Source organism: Rhinopithecus bieti, unplaced genomic scaffold (genome assembly GCF_001698545.2).
Source record: "Rhinopithecus bieti isolate Rb0 unplaced genomic scaffold, ASM169854v2 scaffold_905, whole genome shotgun sequence".
Classification (NCBI taxonomy): domain Eukaryota; kingdom Metazoa; phylum Chordata; class Mammalia; order Primates; family Cercopithecidae; genus Rhinopithecus; species Rhinopithecus bieti.
Genome location: NW_016803348.1, coordinates 1,281,483 through 1,289,438, shown reverse-complemented (window position 1 = coordinate 1,289,438; position 7,956 = coordinate 1,281,483). Strand labels below are relative to the sequence as shown.

Genomic DNA, 7,956 nt, shown 5'->3' with positions numbered 1-7,956 from the left:
TTTTTTTTTTTGAGACAGAGTCTCACTCTGTTGCCCAGGCTAGGGTGCAGTGGCCGGATCTCGGCTCACTGCAAGCTCCACCTCCCAGGATTAGGCCATTCTCCTGCCTCAGCCTCCTGAGTAGCTGGGACTACAGGCGCCCGCCACCTCGCCCGGCTAGCTTTTTTGTATTTTTTTGGTAGAGACGGGGTTTCACCGTGTTAGTCAGGATGCTCTCGATCTCCTGACCTTGTGATCCGCCCGTCTCGGCCTCCCAGAGTGTTGGGATTATAGGCGTGAGCTACTGTGCCTGGCCTAATATTGTGTTTTTTGTCTCTAGAGAGAAGGTTCATATTGTCATATTATGAAAGGCTCAAAATAAAGAACTGGAGGCAAAGAAGTCAGCAAAGAAAAAATTATTAGATAAATGTTTAAGAGCATTGTGGCGGTATTTCCATTTTATGTAGCTCAGAGATATATCTCAGTAGGTTCGGGGAGTTCATTGCTAAGTTATTTTTATTTTATCGAGATATGATTTATAAAACATGAAGTGCTCAGATCTTAAGCGTGTAGTTAAACAAGCGTATGCTCTTTGTAAACCACACTGCTTTTAAACTTGAAACATTTCCGTCACCCTAGAAAGTACTTTACCTTTTAAAAATAAAACCATAGGGTCATTTCTGATGGTTTTTTTTTGACATAATATTATATAAGCATACACTCCCATTTCACATAGTTCTAGAGATTCCATTAGCTAAATGGGGTGGTTCAGATTTTATGGAAGAGGAACTAGTAGTTTGCTAGTTCCTGCTTTTTGCACTTGGTGCTAGTTTTGCCCATTGAACAGCACAACTGTTTCAACTGTGATGATCTTTGAGGTGAGCAAAGAACTGGGATGACATTCAGTATCTCAACACCTGAATCCTTAGAGAGATTAGCTCACATCATTTCTTATAGTTAACCATGTTTTCCTCTTACCCCACAATGATGAATAATCATCTGACATAAAATAGTGAAAGAGCTTTGATAAACTTTTCTAAAGACAGTAGTTGAAGGTAGAGTAACTTAAGAAAAAAATCAACAATTGTTGATCTGCATTAGAAAGTAGCTTCTGAACAAATACCCAAATGAATAAGACATGGGACCTGCTTCTAAATTGTACATGGTAATAGAAGAGACAGGAGTTAACACACACTTCTCATAGTTTGGTAAATATGGTAATAGAAGACTATACATGTACGTAAATGAGTTTATATATTGATAATTGAGGGAATCAGTTATATCAAGCTATAACTTCTGTTTTTCCCTCTGTGGGTAGCATGAATAAGCCTTCAGGTGGATAGAGATCTAGATTTTGGAAAATCTTTTCAATCAAAATAAAAAAAATCCAAACATTTCCCTTTTGAGAAAATGAAAAAATATATAAATGCAAAATTTGGTGTCAAAATGAATATTTAGAGTGAAAAAATCACATCACAATTTTAATAACACAAGGTTAACATCACAAAATATAGAAAATAACATTTTATGTCAACTGCTAGATATCTCTAATACTGTTTTCTTTTTTTTTTGAGATGGAGTCTTTCTCTGTCACCTAGGTGTGATCTTGGCTCATTTCAACCTCCGCCTTCCAGGTTCAAGCAATTCTCCTGCCCCAGCCTCCTGAGTAGCTGGGATTATAGGCACATGCCACCACGCCTGGCTAAGTTTTGTATTTTTAGTGAAGACTGGGTTTCATTTCACCATGTTGGCCAGGCTGGTCTCAAACTCCTGACCTCAGGTGATCCTCCCGCCTTGGCTTCCCAAAGTGCTGGGATTACAGGCGTGAGCCACTGCGCCCAGCCTCTTATACTTTTTTATTTAGATTTTTTGACCACTTCTTCATATGTCAACAGTGTACTTTTTTCTCTAGCGTGACTGATCAAATTGTGTTTATTATTGATAGCTTAGAAAAGTTTGAGATTCACAACTCGTTTTATTGGTAGTGTCTGTAATATTTTAAGATTGTTTTCAAATTTGGGACAGCTCCTAGGGTTAGGCTGTTCTGGCATTGCTATAAGGAAATACCTGAGACTGGGTAATTTATAAGAAAAGAGGTTTAATTGGCTCAGGTTCTGCAGGCTGTACAGGAAGCATCATGGCATCAGCTTCTGGGGAGGTCTCAGGAAGCTTACAATCATGGCAGAAGGCAAAAGGGAGAGCAGGCACGTCACATGGCAAAAGTAGGAGCAAGACAGTGTGAGAGAGAGGAAGTGGAGAGGAGAGAGAGAAAGGGGGAGAGTAGGGGATGACATGCAACAGACTTTTAAATGACCAGATCTCACGAGAACTCACTCACTATCACATAGACAGCACCAAGCCATGAGGGACCCACCCCCATGATCCAAACACCTACCAGGCCCCACCTCCAGCATTGGGGATTACAATTCAACATGAGATTTAGGTAGGGACAAATATCCAAACTGTCTCACCGTTGGTAAGTTTTATATGAAGTGCAGTGTTTTTACATACTTCTGTGCCAATATCATGTGGAGCTCATATCTAGATGTCCCTGGCCCTCTGCCTTAGTGTTAATGATACCAGATAAGGCAGTGCAATGGGTGGTAGGAATATTCCTGGATGTCATTCCTGTACCCAGACTAGCAATTATCTAGTCATACATGGATGTGATTGCACACTACATATATCCTGTGAAACCTAAATATATACCCAACTCAACTTCCCCTTAGTTCAATGCCCAGAATATCAGATTATCCAAGGAGGAAGTATGATGGAGAGGGAGTCAGAAACAGAAGTCAGAACAGAATTCTTTAACCAATTGTAGTTGGATTGCTTTCGTGATTTTTGTTAGGGCCCTTTCCAAGGCCCTGCATTTTAAACTCTCATGGTAAAGTAATTCTATAGCCTTGTACTGTAATTTTGTGCTTGGATTCTGTTTGTTCCATTGTCCTACTGAAATGTTAGTTACAATACAAGACATACATTATTCTGCATGCATACTATGTACTATGCTACTTGAACCTATCATGATTAGGCCTATTTGTATAAGCTGAAGATATAAATTTTGACAAATGTCTAAGGTATTTGCTGTACTTTCAAATTTTTGTCCTGGAATTCTTTGGTAGTTAGCTCAACATTAAAGCTCTTTTCTGACCTAGGCCTTGTGGTAGGTTCTGGAGATGCAGTGATGACTTAGAAACATTTCTTATCTTTAAGAATCTCATGGTGCTATGTAAAACAGACAATGATAGTATCCTGTCTGAACACAGAGAAGGCATCCTGAACCTGTCTTAGGATATCAGGGAAGCTTCCTGAGGAAGATTACCCCTGCACTGATTATCTAGGGATGACTAGACATTATTTGGTGAAAAAAGAAAGTGCAGTTAAAATTGTATGAGATAAGGAGAAGTAGACACTACCTGATTTTAACTGTGTGTGTGTGTGTGTGTGTGTGTGTGTGTGTGTGTGTTTTCCTATCAGGCTGGCTTCTGTATTGTAAGAGTTTGGTTTCAAAGCATTTAGACCATACAACTTCTGTGTCACTGATTGCATTGAATGCCTTTTGCAGGCAAATGCTTTGGCTAAGCTGGTTTTTCTTTGTTCTTTTTTTTTTTTTGACCAAAGTTTAAGTATGGCAGTACTGTAAAGGGCCATAATACTGAAAATGAAATTTTGGTGTCAGGACTAGGAAATATTCCTCAATCTGTTACTTTTCTTGCACAATTGGAATCCTTTAGATTTGTCATAGTGAATAAAATAAAGATGGCAGATTGATCCTTTTCTTTAATATTGGTAACAATGGCTCCTCTCAATAAGAAGAAGATTTTTCGGCCTCTTCAACATCATTATTTGAGATAATAAGCATTTATTATGCATTCTGTTATGTTTCAGCTTCTGTGTTAGGAATTGGGAATGCAAAGATATCTAAGACAAGACTCATATCCCTGAGTAACCCACAATCTAGTGAAAGAGAGGGAGAGGGAAAAAGAAATATAAACAAATAAGCAGGAGGAGGTCATATTTTAAGCTGACTGTTCATAGATTAGTGGAAGTATAGCAACAGGATAAAGTCAGAAAGGGTATTTTATGTATACACATATAAGTGCATGTAAATGTGCATATATAAATAGTCATTTATTATTGTACATTTAAAAAATGCTAGTTCCTATTGTAAACCAAAAACTGACTGAGGCAGATCTCAGTCAATTAGTGGTTTATTTTGCCAAGGTTGAGGATGTGCCTGGGAAAAAGAAACACAAGTCACAGTAGGATCTTTGACCTGTGCTTTTTCCAAAGAGGGTTTTGGGAACTTCAGTATTTAAAGGGGGAAGAGGGAACAGAAGGGGAAGAAAAAAAAGGAAGGAGGGTAGGCAGTGAGGCAAGTGGTTACATTCTTGGGAGGCTCTGGTTAGTCAGCCACTTTTCTCTTAAGCCTAGTTAGTTTGGGGTTCCAAGATTATGTTTTTCTTTCACATTATACTGAGCGTTTGCTCTGTGACTGCTAACTCAAAACTAGGGTGCTTCAAATGTATTTACTCATTTATCATAACAGTCCTGCAAAATTGGTGATGTCATTCTCAGTTTTTTCATTTTAAACTTAAGGAAGTTCTTAGCCAGTAAGTTAGAAAGACAGGATCTGAAACTGGCCATGAAATATCAGACAAATTACACAATTTCCCTAAGCTTACAACTAAAAAATTGGGGATGATATCACCAGTTTTGCAGGAATGTTATGACAGTGAGTCATAGACTCTGAAAAGGCAGGATCAAGACACTGGGTCTTCTTATTGTTGATTTTGTTTTGTTTTAGAATCAGGGTCTCACTCTGTCACTCAGGTTGGAGAGCAGTTGCATGATCACAGCCTACTACATACAGCCTTGAACTCCTGGGTGATTCTCCCACCTCAGCCTCCTGAGTAGCTAGGACTACAGACATCACATCCCTGGCTAGTTGGCTAGATTCGGCCCCCCCCACCCCCACCCCAGAGATGGAGTCTCGCTATGTTGCTCAGGCTCTTATTGTTGAATTTTAATAGCTCTTTGTATATTTTGGATATAAGTCCTTAACTATGTATGTGATCTGCAAAGATTTTCTGCTAGTTGGTAGCTTGATATTTGACCTTCTTTACAGTGTCTTTCATAGAGCAGAATTTTGTTTGTTTGTTTGTTTGTTTATTTTGAGGCAGGGTCTCACTCTGTCGCCCAGGCTGCAGTGCAGTGGCACAGTCTTGGCTCACTGCAGCCTCAACATCCCCAGACTCCCACCTCAGCCTCCTGAGTAGCTGGGGCAACAGGTGTGTGCCACCACACCCAGCTAATTTTTTGTAGAGATAGGATTTTGACATATTGCCCAGGCTGGTCTTGACCTTCTGAGATGAAGTGATCTGCCCACCTTGGCCTCCCAAAGTGCTGGGATTACTGCCGTGCACCACTGTACCCAGCCACAGAGGAGAATTTTAAACTTTAATAAAGTCTAATTTATAAATATTTTCTTTCATAAGATGCTTTTTTGTATCTAGACACTCATCATCAAATACAAGGTCACATCGATTTTCTTCTATGTTTTCTTCTAGAAGTTTTATAGTATTGTGTTGTAGTTTTACGTCTATCATCTAATTCATGTTAATTTTTGTGAAAGGTGTAAGATCTGTGTCTAGATTTATGTTTTTGCCTCTGGATGTCCCAGTGTCCCAAGCAGTAGAGAACTACCACTTGTTGAAAAGATCATCCTTTCCCCATTGAATTGCCTTTCCTCTTTTGTCAGTATCAGTTGACTCTATTTGTATGGTCCACTGTCCACTTTTATAACGTCAGTTATATTTTTCTTTGTGCCTTAAAAAATGCTTAATTAGGCATAGTCACATACCTTACAAATCGCCCATTTAGAGTGCACTGTTTAACACAGTTTTTAAGTAACCATCTCCGCAGTCAATTATATTAAAAGTCAACTTTTAATCTTACCAGAATTCTTTAATTTTTCAATTCCCCTCACTGCGGTTAATATCTCTTGACTTAACACCACTTGCTTAAGGAGAACTTCAACTTCTCCATCCTTCCCTGATTGTTTCTTTTCATAATTGCCTGTTTTTGAATATAAGTGTCTCTGTTATTTCTAAAGATATTGATTATATTTAATATATTCTTGGTTTTCGTTAGCATTAGATATATTGTTGAGTAGTTCTTTCATGGTGGTGGTTTTCCTGGAATATTTAGTGATTTGGGATTGTCTGCTCAACTTGAGTGTTTGAGGATATTGGTTTGCTTCTTGGTGAGTAGTCTGATTATGGGAGCTTGCCTCTGGTGACACGAAGGAGTAGGAACTGCTGCCTACTGTATAGAGGTATGCCAGTAGGTTTTCTCTTTTGACTGCCAAGCTCCCCTGCCTGCTGGGGAGGTGGTTAAAATCCCTCCCTCCACCATGCTCTGAGCTTCAGCTTAGGCTGTGCTTGCCTACTTCTCAGAAAAAGGCCAGTCAGAAGGGTATTGGGATTCACTTGTGCAAAGACCCTGGGTCAAGTTCCCCTATAATCTTCTGGAGATCCCCTCAGGGTCCTCTCCCGTAGTCTGGATTCTGAGTTTGGAGCACAGTAGAATCACTGTTACCTTCATAGAGACCTCTACTGGGCATATTCTAAGCTAGGTTTTCTGACTTCTCTGTCACTGTGTCTCATCAGCTTTTTAATCTGTTAAGAATTCCTCAATTTCTGAACTGCGGATAGCAGATAGCATTCTTTCTTTTTTTCTAGCCGTGTTAAGGATTTCTTACTCTCCTAACAGTAACAATAGTAGGAATACCACCTGCCACTAATAATAGTGATTTAAAAGGGATTATAGGCAGAAATGTAAGTAGATGTCTGTTCACACGGCTGTCTGTCTTCAAACAAGGTTATCTTTTCAATACTCACAGCTTTTAGCCTTTAGCTTTTAGTCTTATTATTTCTAGAACACATTCTATTTTGACAGCTGCTAATATTTTTTTGCAGATGGATATCTGCCTTTCTGAAAGCGTGGATGTGTTTGGCAACATTTGGGGGAAATTGGTGTAGGGTGGAATTTTAATTTTCCTTACTGTCAGAGTATGTGCTGAGTATTCATATAAATTAGAGAAGGTATGAGGAGGGGAGTTAGGTGGTTTGAAGATTAAGATGTATCTATTCCCAGCACTTTGGGAGGTGAAGGTGGGAGGATCACTTGAGCCCAGGAGTTGGAGACAAGCCAGGGCAACAAAGTGAGACTTCGTCCCTACAGAAAAATACAACAACAAGAAAATTAGCTGGACATGGTGGCATGAACCTGTGGTCCCAACTACTTGGGAGGCTGAGGTGGAAGGTAAGGTAGAAAGATCGTTTGAGCTCAGGAAGTCGAGGCTGCAGTGAGCTGTGTTTGTGCCACTGCACTCCAGCCTAGGTGACAGAGTGAGACCCTGTCTTCAAAAAAATACACAAATAAAATTACAAACGGGTGGAGACAAGGGTAAGAAAAAAAAGAATGTTTTAAAAATAAGAAAAAAAAAGGTGCCTATTAATAACTCTTGATATAAATTAGCCTTGTGTTGTTCATGAATGACTTGAGTAAAATATGGTGAAAAAGGGAGAAAATTGTTAGAAATAATTGAGTAGAAGCTAAGGGTAAAGCATTGAGTAATGTTGGGTAGTGGGTAAAATAATGGGTTTTAGGCCAGGCGCTGTGGCTCATGCCTATAATCCCAGCACTTTGGGAGGCTGAGGCGGGCAGATATCCTGAGGTCAGGAGTTTGAGACCAGCCTGGCCAACATGGCGAAACCCCGTCTCTACTAAAAATACAAAAATTAGCTGGGCGTGGTGGCGGGTGCCTGTAGTCCCAGCTACTCAGGAGACTGAAGCAGGAGAATCGCTTAAACCCAGGAGGCGGATGAGCCAAGGTTGAGTCACAGCCCACCAGCCTGGGTGACAGAGAAAGACTCTGTCTCAAAAAAAAAAAAAAAAAAAAAAAAAAGA

At 39.7% G+C, this 7,956-nt stretch overlaps 1 protein-coding gene across 2 annotated transcripts in view; it reads left to right on the top strand.

Annotated features, from left to right (window-relative positions):
• The window catches only part of MOB1B (MOB kinase activator 1B), an 82,952-nt gene that overhangs the window by 38,648 nt on the left and 36,348 nt on the right, over positions 1–7,956 (top strand). The gene's annotated exons all lie outside the window — the stretch shown is intronic.